This window comes from Cucumis melo, chromosome 2, assembly GCF_025177605.1.
Source record: "Cucumis melo cultivar AY chromosome 2, USDA_Cmelo_AY_1.0, whole genome shotgun sequence".
Lineage (NCBI taxonomy): Eukaryota > Viridiplantae > Streptophyta > Magnoliopsida > Cucurbitales > Cucurbitaceae > Cucumis > Cucumis melo.
The window spans coordinates 18,148,840-18,165,313 of NC_066858.1; the positions used below are offsets into that span (position 1 = coordinate 18,148,840).

General features: G+C 32.7%; 1 long non-coding RNA gene across 2 annotated transcripts; it reads right to left on the reverse strand.

Moving 5' to 3' along the window:
* Positions 1-407: 407 nt before the first annotated feature.
* LOC103500990 (uncharacterized) lies at positions 408-2,375 on the reverse strand. Of its 2 annotated transcripts, XR_540182.3 has the most exons (3): positions 1,950-2,375; positions 1,407-1,583; positions 408-713 (listed from the first exon to the last, which is right to left on the reverse strand). It is a non-coding gene; the product is annotated as an uncharacterized LOC103500990 (long non-coding RNA). The 2 variants fall into 2 exon arrangements; XR_540181.3 differs by lacking the exon at positions 408-713 and having other exon boundaries at positions 830-1,583; positions 1,950-2,369.
* Positions 2,376-16,474: the final 14,099 nt, after the last annotated feature.

Consider the following 16,474-nt stretch of genomic DNA (forward strand, 5'->3'; position numbering starts at 1 on the left):
TAAATGTAATAAAACTAAAAAATATTTACGGTCCGTGTAACAAAAAATTAAAACCCATGAAATACTATTATTTTTTCATAAATTTCTGGATTTCCTTTCGCTGTTTTTTAATATTGCTGGACCATTCTTCACTTCACTTCATTTTCTTCTTCTTTGCGATTTATTTCATATCATTAATTTTATTCATATTATTACTTCTCCTCATATTCCCCTTCTTCTTGTTTGCAATTTATTTATTTCCTCTTGTCTCAACACGTTATAGGTTTTCCTCTCTAACCTAGATCGTGGTATGAAAAACACTTTTTAAAACAATTTTTTTCCAACTTAACTTCTATGGAACTCATTATAAATTTTTGCAGAAACTCCGACAGTATCTCCCATAAAATATGGGTTAGCCAAACCTGGAAAGAGCTGAAAACTACACTTCTATACATATATGAGATCTTCAGACACAAAATCCCTTCGAGTGTGTTCCACCACACACTCATCCAAACAATTTCAAAGTTCCAAATAGAGTTTATATCCAAACTAGATATTAGTTACAAAATAATAATAGTCTAATGAGGGATTCCTCAAAATATGCCCATAGCATGACTCTTGCTACTTCTAATCATCTCATATTGCAATAAAAAACTTAAGTGTATGCATACAAAGAAGGAAAGTCTACAGTCAATTGAAGGGAACTCAACCAATGCTTCGTCCTTGACAGCTATCTGGGGGGGGGGGGGGGGAAGAAAACAGTAAAAACGTAAGTTGAAAACTCAGGGAGTGGTAAGTTTCTTAGAAGTAAAAACTCACAAAAAATGTTTGAAAAGAAAATATGTAAATATGTATCAATAATGAAATAATAGTTGAAACGTCATTATCACATAGCCACCAATCAAACCAACAAGCTTGTACTCAATCCAACCAATGGCAAGACGTCTAAATATACAACCAAGGATAGCTTGCACATGACCAAGGAATCATGCAGCCAAAACTAGCTCACGCATATTTAGTACTTGCCACATAGCAACCTCTATCCAATCAAACTATGATAGAATACTAAATACACGATCGATAATAGCTCACACATGATCCATATCTACAAAAAAAAAAAAGAAAAAAACACGCATCCAAACTGAGCTTACGCATACTTAGCACCTACACGGTAACAACCTCCATCCAACCCAATCATGATAGCATACTAAATACACGATCCAGAATAGCTCACACGTGATCTATATCCATAAGGAAACACGTGGTCAAACGGATCTCATGCATACTTAGCACCTACCATAGTAACAACCTCCATCCAATCCAACCATGATAGCATACTAAATACATGGCTCGGAATAGCTCACACATGCTCTATATCAACAAGAAAATACACGGCCAAACGGAGCTCAAGCATACTTAGCACCTACCACAGCAACAACCTCCATATTCGCTCCTATGTGCACATAGAGCCACCCACCATGGGTTAAGCTAGGCCTGAAGTCATATCACAATCCTCCATCCACATCCTCACTTAGGCCCAGGTTCTCAGATCTTTGGTCACGACCTCTTTCAGTCTTGGAGCCCTCTAACAACTACAGGTGGTGCTATGGAAACACATTCACGTAGCCTTAGAAAAATCAGCTTCTCGTTCACCGTAAACATTGGTTAATCATATTTCAAAACCAAGTATAATAAAAAACTTGAAACACGAATTTATAGAGTTCAAGCCATACACATTCTTAAAATCGTGATGAATAAACACATAGTTTAAGTATAAATGAAAACAGGAACTTGAAGTTCGCTTTTATAAGATCCAAGTCATAAACATTCTTTAAATCACGATGCGTAAACACATTGTTAAAACATAAATGAATACGTAGTCGTAACAAGTTTAAGTCATGGTAATTTTCAAACGATATCATAAAATAGCATGTATATGTACAAAGAAAGTTTGAAAATGAGTCACTCACTGTCAATAACTCGATCTCCCGAGATTATACGCTTTTTCCACTTCAATTTGACTCCAAATCTTAGATTTGATGAGAAGAAATTGGAAGGAACAAGGTTAGTGGCGATTCAGGCACTTGTGGAATGATGACAAAAGTTAATTAGGTGTTGAACAACTTCGAAGATGATGAAACCCGTGGAGGAACTAGATAGAGCAACATCGATAATGGTCATCGACTTCAAAATCAGCGTGAATAATGGTGACACGGTGTGCTGGTCGTCGTCCAGAGTCGGAGGAGATTTATCGACGTCGGTGAGTTACATCGTTGCCGACTAGCGTCGTGACCCACATTCAAGGAAGATGGCAGATTGTCGGTGTGAGAAATTTCTATAGAAATGGAGGGTGAGTTTGTGATGTAGAAGAAGGATGAAGAAGAAGAAAACTTCTTTTTTTCTTCTTTTTTTTTTTCTATACTTTATTCATTAAAAAAATATGAAGAAAAGATAAATGAAATTACTATGTTGCCCTCACTTCAATTTTAACTTCCTTTTTTCCTTTAACTTCATTCTTTTCGAACACTTAATTTCCAATTAAATTTGTTCCAATTTCCTTGTTAAAACAATTCAACTTTAAGGAATTAACAAATGGATTTAAATCTTTTTTCCAACTTAGAAAATATATAAAAGGAGAATTGGATGAGAGCTTACACCTCTCCCAAAATTTCTTCATTCATCTTCATCTTTTATCTTCTTTTTTTTTTCTTCTTGGTACAAGATCTAAACAATATTGAAAAATGATCTAACGGTCGTGTGTCAATATCTAAACGATCAATTGCCTATCCCAAATAGACAGAGATAGACCATTATCACTAATATAGACTATTATCACTAATAGATCGTTTAGATTTGGTACAAGATTGTTCAGAGTGGGTACGAGATTGTTTCGATTGGGTACAAGAGTACAAGATTGTTTAGACTGGGTACAGGACCATTTTTAATCATTTTTTCACGTGTGTGATTGATTAATCACGGGGTATTTTTATTATTTCATGTTATGAGCTTGTGAGCTTCTTTCTTTTTCAAAATTATTATAAATAGTGTAAACATTTTCGCGCTTGGTTCTATTTTTAAAATAAAAAAATATATAAACAATTTATATGACATATAAATGTATCAAAAGTAAATAAACCCCTAAAAATATATATATAAACAATTTATACGACATATAACTGCATCAAAAGTGAAATATATATATCGAAATTAATAATAATTTGAATTAGCTTAGGTTATTTTAGATAAATTCATGAACTAACACCACGCCTAAATATTTTATTTATTTGAATTCAATCCAATTCAAATGAGTGGATAATCTAACTGGAACCATATGGAACTTAGTTGATTCATATTTTCTTTTCTTTTCTTTTCTTTTTTCTGTGGTGATTATCAAACTTTTTGAATACCCTAGTTAACAATTATGGAGAATTTTTATAATTCAATCATCATCATGCAAATATTTGTGGTGAGGTGCAACTTCACTTAATACGCGCGCGCATGCGTATATATATATTCCCCACATGTGGAAGTTCTTATTTTTATTCGATAACACAGTGATGTCCTTTTGATAGATTTGTTGGTTTTGGTTAAAAATGTCATAAGAGGTGGTGGAGAAAAAGACCCAATCATTTTATATCTATATTAATTGTGGGGCGACTTTAATAATAGCAAACTTTAATATTTATTTTGGATAGATGACAAAATTATATTAAAATTGTCAAAAACGACGAAACTGAAAATATTGAAAAAGAAACTCGTTACAAAAAGGTTTTAAATGCCCCTATGCTAGTTAAAAATCCCTCCTTCAAAATACAATCAGTGTAAAAACACAAAATACATTGTAATTGAATCACACTTCTAAAAGAAACATCAAATCAACTCTTTTTAACTTTTTCCAAGAAACAAATCGTAAAACTAAAAAATAAACCTTTAAATATCTAATTCCCTTCTAGACCGATTCGTCTTTTCGGCATATTCAAAGGAAAATGTGGAAATTACGAAAATATTTTATCGACTTCATGGGATGTAGTTTTTTGTTACACAGGTCGTAAATATTTTTGGGTTTTTTACATTTATGTAAATTATCCAAAAAATATGCATAATATCAAAGTAATATAAAGAGACCCTGTAAACTTGCTTCCAACAACCAAATAACTTCACTCTAAAGTTTTGTATTAATATGCATATTACGATATCTCTAACGGGAAATAGAAGATTCAATGGTTGGAAGATCCACGAGCAAGCATGGAAGACCAAAATTTTCAAACAAAAGAGGATGGGATGGAGATAAAAAATAAAAAATGAAGGAAAAACTTGGTAACCTGTCTTTGTTGATTGTACTTTTTAAAGCAATACAACGTAATTGTAAACCACAATAAACATATGTAGGTAATGAATAGGAAATGAGTGGAATGGACGTAGGAAATGAAAGATTAACAAAAAGAGGAAGAGGAGCAAACATAACAAGATGAGAAGGTATAATATCGACAAAGTAGTACTTCAAAGTATATACTGCATTTCATATATTATGAATATAAATATTAACCAAGCAATGTTAAGGGATAGAAGAGTAACAAACGTGAATAAGATAACAGAGAAAAAGAAGACCAAACTAAAGGTGCAAGAGATGAAACATAGTCAATGAAGTCCATACTTCAAAAACATAAGAAGATACAACGGAGACGAAGGAAGAATCTACTAATGATAATAGAAGAACAAAAAATAAGGACAAGAGTAAGAAGGTAATTTTTAAACAATAACTTGTAATAGCTAGAAAGGTTTCTTATAAAAGATCAATTTATTTACCGTAATGAACAAATATTAGGTAAAAATCAGCAAAATTAAGAAAAAGGACAAAAAATCAAAGAGACATAAGGAGAAAGCCCCTATAACATAAGAGAAAACAAAGGTATGTGAATCAATTACACTGTATTTTAAAACCATTAGTGTACACCATTTTTAATTTAATTTATAGATAGTAGAACTTGTAGATAGTAGAACGTAAGTCAATCTTTTACTGGAGTTTTTAAAGGGATTATTAGAATTATAATGTATTCAGGTTGTTTGCCAGCAGATCAAATAATTTTTGCTCATACCTGGCATTTATATGTTAGGAACCTTGATCTTTTGGTGATATTATAAGGTGAATCCAATAATATAGTTGAAGTACAATGTAATTGAAATATCATTAAGTATATTTACATAATTCTAACTTATATATGTCACTGATCTATTTGGAGGCATTGAAGTTCAATTTTATATGTATTAACTTATACAAGTATAACCTAAGTTTGATTACCCACACATATTAGGACTGCGTATACCTCATGTGTTCTTCAAGACGCAACGAACAACTGAAAATAAATTTGCAAACTAAAAGCACTTTAATAGAAAAGGTTAAGGAAAACCTAGGAGAAACATTGACAAATAGGTTCATAAAGAAGGAATGTTTGGACATTTCATGGACTTATCCATTACTGATCAGTCATCCCAACTCTTACTCCATATGAGCCAAAGAATGTGCAAACCAAAATCAATAACAAAATTAAACTTTTTGATAGGGAGCGGGTTTGAAATTTGGATTGAGGGAGTTCACATTAATAATGAGACATAATTGTGAAGAGATACCAAAGGTGAAAAAAGAAGACATCAAGGGAGGAAGACATTTAAAGATGTATTTTAAGAGTTTGAAATTTGTTAATAGACAGTACCTAAATGTCATGTTTAATGTAAGCACGGCTAAAATCGACAGTGATCGCCTTAAGATGGCAGAATTGTATTTTTTTGAAAGTTTTCTGATACTAAAACAAGAGAACCTGAATATTGACTAGAACCATATACTTATGGTCGATGACGACGACTTCTTTGGCAGCTACCCATGGGGCCAGGTGGCATTTGATCTGCTGAGGGATTTTATGAACAAAGGAGTATGTAGTAAAGGACAATTGGAAATATCAGTGGGAGAGTTTATATTCCCATAATTGGCTTAGGCATACATGGTCATACCTATGTTGAGTTCTCCACCAAATTGCTTTGCAACAAAAATATTAAATAAGGTACAAGGAATCATTAACTAAGTTGTAAATACACAACTAAAATGGAAGGATTTAAAACATAAGGTGTTTGATTCTACAATGGTATGAAATTCTTTAATCAATAATAAATACCTATCATTATATACTACTTACAAGTTGCAATATTTCCATTGCTGCTAACAAGTGGAAATCAATTTTAATTGCGGAGGAGACAACAATGCAATAATGCAGGGACTTGAACACAGAACCTCCCTAAACCACCTGCTATGATTCCATATTAAATCAATAATTTACCCAAAAGTTTAAGTTAGTAGTTGAAGATAAATTTAATTATATATGACTAACAAAAGTTACCGAACTAATTTTGTTTTGAATTAAGGGAAAAAAACTACGATATAGTAGAAAAATACTTTTACATTCCAACCTTTAGAAATCTACGCAATACCTATAGAAAATTATTTATTATTTATTAATTTATTATTTAATCTATAATTAATTTGTAACCACAATAAGCAGTAATTTATAAATATAATGTATTAAGATCAAAGTGATTTAGTTTTAAATTTAACTCGTTACTCTAATTAGAAGATAATTTACATAAACGAGTAAAAACACGTGCATGATGTAGCTTTAGATTATAGTAAACATTGCATCTATATGTTTTGGTTGTGCTAAATTTAAAGGTATGAAATTCTAAATATAATAGAATTAGATATATATGGAAAGAAGTTACAATAATTAGATTAAAATATAAAAATGATTTCTTTATAAACAATATTTTTTTTACAATTTGAAGATAACTTATTGTCATCTATGAGCTTGATCCAAACTTTTGTTGTTTTCATTGAAATTCCTCCAGATAATGTAATATAAAGTTGTCTATGAGAAAACACATTTTTCAGGAAGATATATTTCAACATTAGAAATTGTTTGTCCTTATGCTTTGTTAATTGTCATTACAAAGCATAAATGAAAGAGGAATTGTTTTCTCTTGAATTTAAAAGGATATCCATTGTCATTCGGTGGGCTCAATGATATTCATAATTCAATATATTACAAAATGTAAATTTCGTTTTCAAATTAACGTTTCAAATATGGTATTAATTACAAAAATCAATATCTTTTAAGCAACTTTATCAACAATTATAAACTTTGAATGTGAATGTGAAGATTGTACCTTGTTTTTGAATTGTTGCTGACATAACATTGTTAACAATTGTAATTTTTGTCAACTACTTTTTTTTTTCTGAAAAGTTGCAAATTTGCTATAGTTGGTTCTATCATTTTATTACAAATGAACGAAAAAGATAAAAATATGTACTTTATATTTTGTAAAATTAAGAGTTTAAAGAATTGAAGTTCGAACATCGGAAGATCAGACTATGATTTGAAATGTTTTGGCATAACCGTTGAAAATAATATATTGTAACTTTAGTTGATCACACACTCAAAGTACCGACGAACCTCCCTCAACTTTATCGTCTTTATATAATATATATATAAAAAATTATTTAATTTTTAATACTTATAGATAGCTTAGTGGTTATTTTTTGTCTGTCGATCCGCTACTGACTCAAAGATTGTTACCATGAATGAAAAAGTTATTAGATCTAAATACACACTTTAAATTTGGCAAAATTAAGAGTTCAACGTAGAAATCTCAAAATACACTCAAGATTGAATTATTTTCTAAATAACAAAAACTATTCTAAACGCTCAATTTAAAAGTTTACAACATGCCATCTTCAACTTTTTATTCTTCATCTTCAGATACTGGAAATTGACATACACATCAATAATATAATTCTAAAACTTTGCTAGAAAAGTTGTTCACAATGGTAGAGTGAGAGTTCTCTTCAAACTTTTTTTTTTCTTTCTATTCAATCCTAATTCATAATCCCCAAATTGAATTCACAAAGTAATGGTAAGCATTCAATACTAAGGCGATTTGATTACATAATTCTTCGAATCTTAATCTTCCCCCCCAAACAATGAAAACTGACAAACAACCAATAATATAATTCTATAACTTTTTAAAGTTCTCTTCAAATGTTATTTTTCTTCAAAATAATCCTAATTCACAATCTCCAAATTTAATTCACAAATTGTAAGCATTAAATAATTAGGTGATTTCCACTGTAATTTTGATTCGTTGCTTTATGAAGCATTAAATTATCAAGGTGATTACATAAAAAAAAAACAAAAACAAAAACAAAATAAAGAAGATTTAATTCTTATTCTTCAAATCTTTAATCTTTGTCTTCAATTCATGGAAATTGACAATTAACCAATAATATAATTCTAAAATTTTTAGAGTTCTTTGCATTTTTTTTTCAATTTAATACTTCATATATAATCCTCAAATTTAATTTACAAAGTAATAGTAAGTTCAATTTTAATTTTGAACCGTTGCTTTATGAAGTAAATAGTTACGGTGATTACATAAGAAAAATAATTAAGGCTATTTAATTAAAACTTTAAACTACTGCTTTGAAATTAGAAATAAAAAAGTAAAGTTTCAATTTAAATTAAGAAGTCAGGCGTAACTAGTAAAAATTTAAAAGGATAGATTTGTCACAAAAATATATATATTTTTAGAATCCTACCTTTATATATATTATAGTTACTGATTTAAATATAGATTATACATTTTTATGAAATAATATTATTTTAATATTTATTCATGAAATACGGTGATAAGAAAGTAATGATAAAAATAGAGTATCGAAATTGTGTACCAAATACACGAGTACTAGAAACGTGTACCCAACACACTTATAAGCAAGAGAAACATGTACCTGGTACATGCTTAAGGCCTAAAGCGTGGATAAGATCTAAAACTTCGTTTCACATCCTCACATGTTGTTAACCTGCTCCACGACATGCCAAAACTTTTTCTTACTCAATTTTGAACAGAATTTGTAAAAAGAATTGCTTATTTCACAAGGAACAAAAGTTGTACTTAAAAGAATGTATAACTATAAAGGAAGCTGCTTAAGTAATTAACATAACTATTAAACTCAAATTCAATTGGAATTTAGAAAAATCAATACATTACAAAAATTATAGAAACTAAATTACTATAACCTAAAAGCTAAACACGTTTTAAAAATAAAAAATAAATAGAAACATAGAGAAATTGAACTTACTCTTATTATCGATTCTATATTTAATAAACATTCAATATTTAGGGTCACCACCACTTAAAAATCTCCCTATCCTCTTAGTAATGGAGGTTTTAGTTTTTTGGAACCAAAAGAATTTTTGGGAAAAAAATGAAAAAAAAAGTGGAGAGAATTTATATAGTAGATTCTTTGTATTTATTTCTTCCAATGTATGGATATTTTCAAATAAAATTGATTTTTGGGTTTTGTAAAATTATTCCAGTGCGTAAGGGTTCTTATTCCTCTAGAGATAATTAGCAGTTATCAATGTTGGATATGATCATTGGACAACAGTTAAGAATATCCTGAAGTATTCTAAGAAAATTAAGGGACTATATGCTTGTATATGGAGTTAAGGATCTGATCTTTACTGGATATACTCATTCTAGCTTTCAGCCTGATAAAGATTTGAGGAAATCGACGTCAAGATCAATGTTCACTCTATATGGAGGAGCAATAGTTGGAGAAGCATCAAACAAAGTTTGATTGCTGACTTTACAATGAAAGCTGAGTATGAGAAAGAGGAAGTGGACGATGAGTTGTTGCTTTATCTTGAGCATTTATATTGCTTAGCATTAGAAATCCCATAATCAATCAAACTATAAACCTTTTTACCTGTTTAATTAATTAAATTTTTATTATGATTTGAATTACATGCATTTTGGGTATCCAATTTCGATTAATATTAGTCATTGTCCTGGATCTAGTACACACAACCCCATATTCAATCTCACCAGCTTTCCCTCTTCGATTAATATTAGTCATTGTCCTGGATCTAGTACACACAACCCCATATTCAATCTCACCAGCTTTCCCTCTCTAAGGTTTTTCTATTCCTTTCTTTTCTTTTTCTTTGAATATTTTAAAATTTTGCCGTTTGATTTCTAGCTATTATTGTTTTTTTTTCCTTTATCATATATTTTGGTGCATTCTTAGTAAATTTGAGGTGATTTAAAGAAAAAATTGGTTGTCCGAGAACCAATTTTTCTATATTACCTTAATAGAAGACACTGTTGAATAAAATATTTTGAGACCAATCACAAATTTCCATGTCATTTACTAAATTAATGAATAAAAATACAAATAATTGAATTTGGGACTAATAAAAAAATTGACATGTGTCCTAAATTAAACTTGAAGACATAAATTGACCAATTCTGATGATGTCACACGTTTTCATTATGACCATCGGATCAAGTTAATTATTTTGGTTCAATTAAATATTATTTTCTTGGGCTAAAATTTATTGAGCTAAAAAATAAGATTAAGTTAGCCCATAGCTGGGAACAACTGAAAAAGGAGTTCTAGAATTGCTTCTACAAGTGAAAAAGGACTACATCAATCGATGGAGGACTATGAGCCTTGACTGCAAGGATTGACTCATCGAACTGTCAGTTGTAGAAATGTGTACCCAAGGCATGCACTAGGACTCATCTACATCCCGTAGGGAATAAAGCCTCATACATTTGAAGAGTTAGTAACTCGCGCTCATGTGGAGTTGAGCATCGTCAGCAGAGGAACTAAAGATTTACTTGTTCCTTAGTTCCTGAAGTAAAAAAAGATAAGAAAAGAGACGAAGGGTGTGGAAAAGATAGAGAACAGCACCGTGAAGGGATCTATGGTCGTAAACAGAACTCTGCTCAAGTTCCAAAAGGAAGGAAGTGAGATTTGGAAAGAAGGATAATAGAAGCGAGAGACATCTAACTTTAAAAGAAAGTCAGGAAAAAGTTTACTTGTTTCCTGATTCAGATATTGCAGACATGCTAGAGTAACTACTGGGAAGCAGTTGATCCAGCTACCAAGAATGTAAGCGACCTGAGCAAGTAAGAAAGGTAGATCATCCCAACTACTGCAAGTATCATTATGTCAAAATTTTGTGTGCTAAAGGAGCTAATTCTAAGGTTGGCTCGTGAGAAAAAGATCGAGTTGGACTTGAAGGAGGTAAATCAAACAAACCATGTTGCAGTGACGATAATGTCAGAGGCTCCTTCGTCAAGATTGATTTTTTAGCAAAGGAAAAGCATGGTGTAGTTTGAGACCTTTGAGGATCCCCGAGGAGAGGAAAGACCGATTGAAGAAGAGATGAAGGCTGGATTGTTGTGACTCGCCAAAAGAAAAGACAGTTGACTTCGACCTAAAAAGAGTCTAGCTTCTATCAAAATTATAAAAAAGGGAATATGACTCAAAAGAATAAGAAGAAGAAGAAGAAGAATACTCATAAGCCAAAGCTTGTGTAGGAGGAAGACAAGAATTTCCCTCAACCTCAAAGCTTAGTAACCTTGGTGGACTTCCTTCCAATAAACTTCCTTTGTGATCATTAGGATGAAGTCTTAGAAGTCATTGCATGTCATGCTATTAACCGATGAAGGAAGAAAATATCCCTTTAAGATCACTAGAAAAGGATGGAGTGGTAAAAGACCTATCGAGGTTCGACGTGAATGATCTATTATCACTTCCTCAAGAAACCAAAACCATCATTATTGATGTATTATCAAATTCAGGAGCATGAATTTCGAATATGCTGACTGCGACATACAAGAGTGTTCCTTATTACATGTCTATAGACTTCTCAGATGAGGATTTGCTATTGGGATTTAAACTTCATAATAGACCCTTTTATGTTTCTGGATATGTTCGAGAACAGAGAGTACACCAGATTCTCATCGAGAATGGATCAGTTGTCAACATAATGTCGAAGTCAACTATGAGGCAATTAGGCATCTTGATAGACGAGCTCTTAAATAGCAAGCTGGTAATCTAAGGTTTTAACCAGGGTAGCCAAAGAGCAATAGGCATGATACGCTTAGAACTCACAATTGGCGACCTAAAGGCTAGTGCATCATTTCATGTCATAGACTCAAGGACCACTTGCAAATTGTTACTCAGTCGTCCTTGGATTCATGGAAATGGAGTAGTAACTCCAACACTACATCAATGCTTTAAATTTTATTGAGATGGTGTAAAGAAGGTTGAAGCCGATACTAACCCATTCTCAGAGGCTGGGTCTTACTTCGAAGATGCAAAGTTCTATTTGAAGAATGTTAATATTTTAGAAGCTTTGCCTATAGAAATTCCTCTTATAAAAAGAGAAGATAATTCACAACTAAAATCACTTGCAAGCAGGGAACTACATGAAACTATAGGAACCTTTAACTCTGAAAAGGTTGAAACATACACTGGCAGCACAAAGAGTATGAACTTGAAGGATGAAAGGCTTCAAACCCACCGATTTTATGCTATGTCCCTTTATCGAGGTGCAAGAAACGTGGGTCACTGTTCATGGAGTCTCCAAAAGGCTTGAAGGTTGGTGACATCAAATTGTTAAAAGAAAGCTTCACTACACCACTGACTAAAATAACAAAGGAAGAGATAAAGATAGACCTGATGGAAGTGAACTTGGCCCAAAGGTGGACGGAAGATGGATTTAACCCCAAGGCTTACAAATTGATGGCGAAAGCAGGTTATGACTTCACAACTCACGCTGGGTTCAAAAGCTTGAAAATTCATGAACAACAAAAGCTCTCCTTAACCCAAAAAAAGCTTTTACGGGAAGGACATGCTATACCCGTGTCAAGAAAAGGACTCAGATACAAGTCGTCAGAGTCGGTTAATATAACTAGAAAGAGGAAGAAAAAAGCGGTTGACAACAATCATATAACTATAGTAGAGGTTGATAATATGGAAGAAAAAAGAGGTGATAGTTAGAGAACTTCAGAGCTTGACCAAATTAGGTCGCCCATTTTACGCACCTTAGTATTCGAAAGACTACGCATGATAGAGGCAGAAAGTGAAAGTCATGGTCAGTGCCTAGCCTTGATGAAGTTTGACCTTTCGAAGGCTAACTACGACCTCTAAAAAAGAGAAAAACACATGTTAGGCCTTGACGACTACAAGACCATCAGCCTTTGAAAGAAAATGTGTGACTAAAAAGAAAAATGTATAAGCACCCCGTGCTCTAATTTTTAATCTTTTTAGGGATGAAGACCCACATGTCAACATTGGTTCAAACATAGATACAAAAAAGAAGGAATCAACATCCCGTGTGTTAGTTTGGCGTTGAATTAAGCATATAGACTTGAGAATTGCCATGATAAGGAGTTTTCTTGTGAGGCAAAGGGAGAGAGAGAAATTCACAGAAATATTCCTTGAAAGTGAAAAGGCATGATGTTATACTAACTAATCTTGAAAAGGAAGGCTTATAACAAGGAGAAGGTGAAACCTCATGTCATCACATCACCATCGTTGAGGAATCAGAGATTGAAACTCCTGAAGAAGGAGTAAAAGATGTCCCACAGAGTTTAGAGGATGGTGACCAATCTACCATAGATGAGTTAAAAGAGATGAACCTTGGTACAATAGAGGAACCACAGGAAACTTTCATTAATGCATCTCTCTCTAGTAAAGAGGAGGATAAGTACGCAAGTTTGCTCACCGAGTATAGGGACATCTTTGCTTGGTCGTACAAGGAGATGCCAGAAATCGATCCAAAAGTGGCAGTCCATCATCTCGTAATCAAACAAGGGTACCGATCGATTAAGCAGGGGCAACGACATTTTCGACCAAAGCTTATTCCTTAAATCGAAGTTGAAGTCAACAAGTTGAATGAAGCATGATTCATTCATGAGGTCAAATATCCAATGTGGATAGCAAGCATTGTCCTTGTTAGGAAAAAGAACAAGTAGCTTTGCGTTTGTGTAGACTTTCATGACCTGAATAATGCATGCCATATGTTGGAATTTATGTCTTAAAATCGTAGTTTGTAGTTAAAACTATATTCTATTCAATAAAATGGTTATTATGACTTATTAGTGAAAATAAAATACTATTATCTTAAATCCAATTAACTAAGGTACCGAGACTATCTAGTGTACGCTTGAACTTTATGTAGAGACATAAACATGGATCAAGTTCAAGTTTATAGCTTAAATAGTCTATAGTGTATGGATAAGGTTGGGCGCCTTATTCTGGAAACACTATGGTTTCGGCCTATTTTGTAGTTAATACAAATGAAGTGATCCTAAATCGTTCATGTAGAGACATGGAAGTGGGGGCATCCTATGTTAAGAGTTTACATAAGACTGGAGCCAAGAAATAGCCACTTTTAAGTTATAACACCGTTGACTATATAAACTGACTATTTCGATTATAATGACCTAGGTAACTTAATCTTAATCCTAAGCTAACTATGAACTTCTGTTCACACGGGATTATTCTTAGATCTGCATGGGTGAGGGCAGCTCAATGGCGCTGGCCCAACAAGCTTCCCATTTCCGAGGTAAGATTGGATGGATGGCTAAGAACTTAGGGTTCAAGATGAAATTCACTTCTACCTGCTTTAAGGTTAGTACATAGGTTGTTCCCTTAAGGACTGAATCCAATTTTTGAACAAGGGATCTCACCCTCTTATTGGCTCGAGAGGGATTCGGTTTATAGGTTGGACCTTAAACCAAATGTTCAATAGTGGATCAGTGGGACTTAAGGAACAAGATGTAGTCTCGGGGGTAAACTGGTATTTTGTTCCAGTCGAGGTTACAAATAACCTGTGAAAGATTAACTTACTGATCATAGTTATATCAAATGGACACAAATATATCTATAGTGAGGGGAGTGTAACTATGAGACTTTAGTTGAATGACCCGTTACTTAACGAATGTTGATTAGCTCGATCTAAAAGGGTTTAGCCAGTTAATCTCAGATCATTGGAGCCTATGATCTACAGGTCCATTAGGTTCCTCTGTTAGTTCATACGGAATTAAGTTAGAACAATATGTTGGAATAACTCGAATTGTTCGAATTAGGTTGAGAGAGAGAAACTGACTAATATATATGATATAGCCGTCGGTTATAGGGCTTTATGTTTAAATGTGATTTAAATGTTAAAAATATGAATATGGATTCATATTTGGAAGCTCGAAATTGATGGAAATGGTCAAAGTTGTGAAAAGTCAAAATGCTGACTTTTGACTTTGAAAAGTCAAACTTTGACTGGCTTTATATTCAAATGTGATTTGAATTTTAGAAAAATAAATGCGGATTCATACTCGGATGGTCGAAATTAATCAAGATGGACAAAATGATAAAAAGTCAAAATGTTGACTTTTTACTAAAAAAGTCAAAGTTTGACTTTGACTAGAATGGTCAAATGACCATTTTGTCCCTTGATCAAAGTTAGTGAAAAAATCCAACATTTTGTTGGATAATCCCATTAACTCTTAGTAGGTTATGTGGAAGCTCATGGTGATGACACCAAGCCCATTAAGAGAAAATGAAATGGTGAATCAATCCATTACTTGTTAGTGGATTGTGAGGTGTTGGGCTTTGGTGATTCAATTACATACAAATTTTGCATGTAATAAGTCTATTTAAGGGGCAATTTTCATTTTGAAGAAGATTTTTTTGCCATTTTTGTAATTTTGAATTACAAAAATAAACCTTTTTCTCTCCCAAATCTCACACCAAAATCTACCTCTAAATTCAATCTCTTTCTTAAATTTCCTACTTTGAACGGGTCCCACAATCCGGTTCCAAGTTCGAAGAATAGTGGGTCAACTTTAGTGGTGGTCTAGTTCGAGTTTGGGAGAACATTTGGAGTTTCAGAAAGCTATAAAGGTAAGTATTTCTTTTAACCCTAATTTAATGTAATTAGGGTTGTGCTTAATGCATGTTAATCACTAAATTAAGTTTATTTGCAATTAAGGTAAAAATCCAATCTTTTATCCGCTGCGTTTGTATGCTTTCCATCAACCTAAAGATGATTATCTTTTATCCATCACAGAAATCATGGTTGATGCAATTACTGGCACGAGGCATTGTCCTTTATGGATGAGTCGTCTGGATATAACCAAATACGAATCGTCCTGTAAGATGAAGAAATGATAGCCTTCAGGACTCCAAAGGGAATAAACTATTACAAGATGATGCCCTTCGGATTGAAAAATGATGGTGGTACTTATCAACGCGCTGTATAGAAAGTGTTTGATGATATGTTGCATAAGCATGTCGAGTGCTATATTGATGACCTTGTGGTTAAATCCAAAAGATGACAAGACCATAGGACCTAAAGTTTTGTTCGACCGCTTGCAAAATATTGACTGAGGATGAACCCTTTCAAGTGCGTGTTCGGTGTGACTTTAAGAAAGTTTCTTTGTTTCATTGTAAGGCACCAAAAGGATCAAAATATACCAATCCAAGATTGATGCCATTCAGAAGATGCCAAGGCCAAAGAGTTTGCATTACCTAAGAAGTCTCTATGGATGATTGGCTTACATTCGAAGGTTAATTTCTAACCTGGCTAGT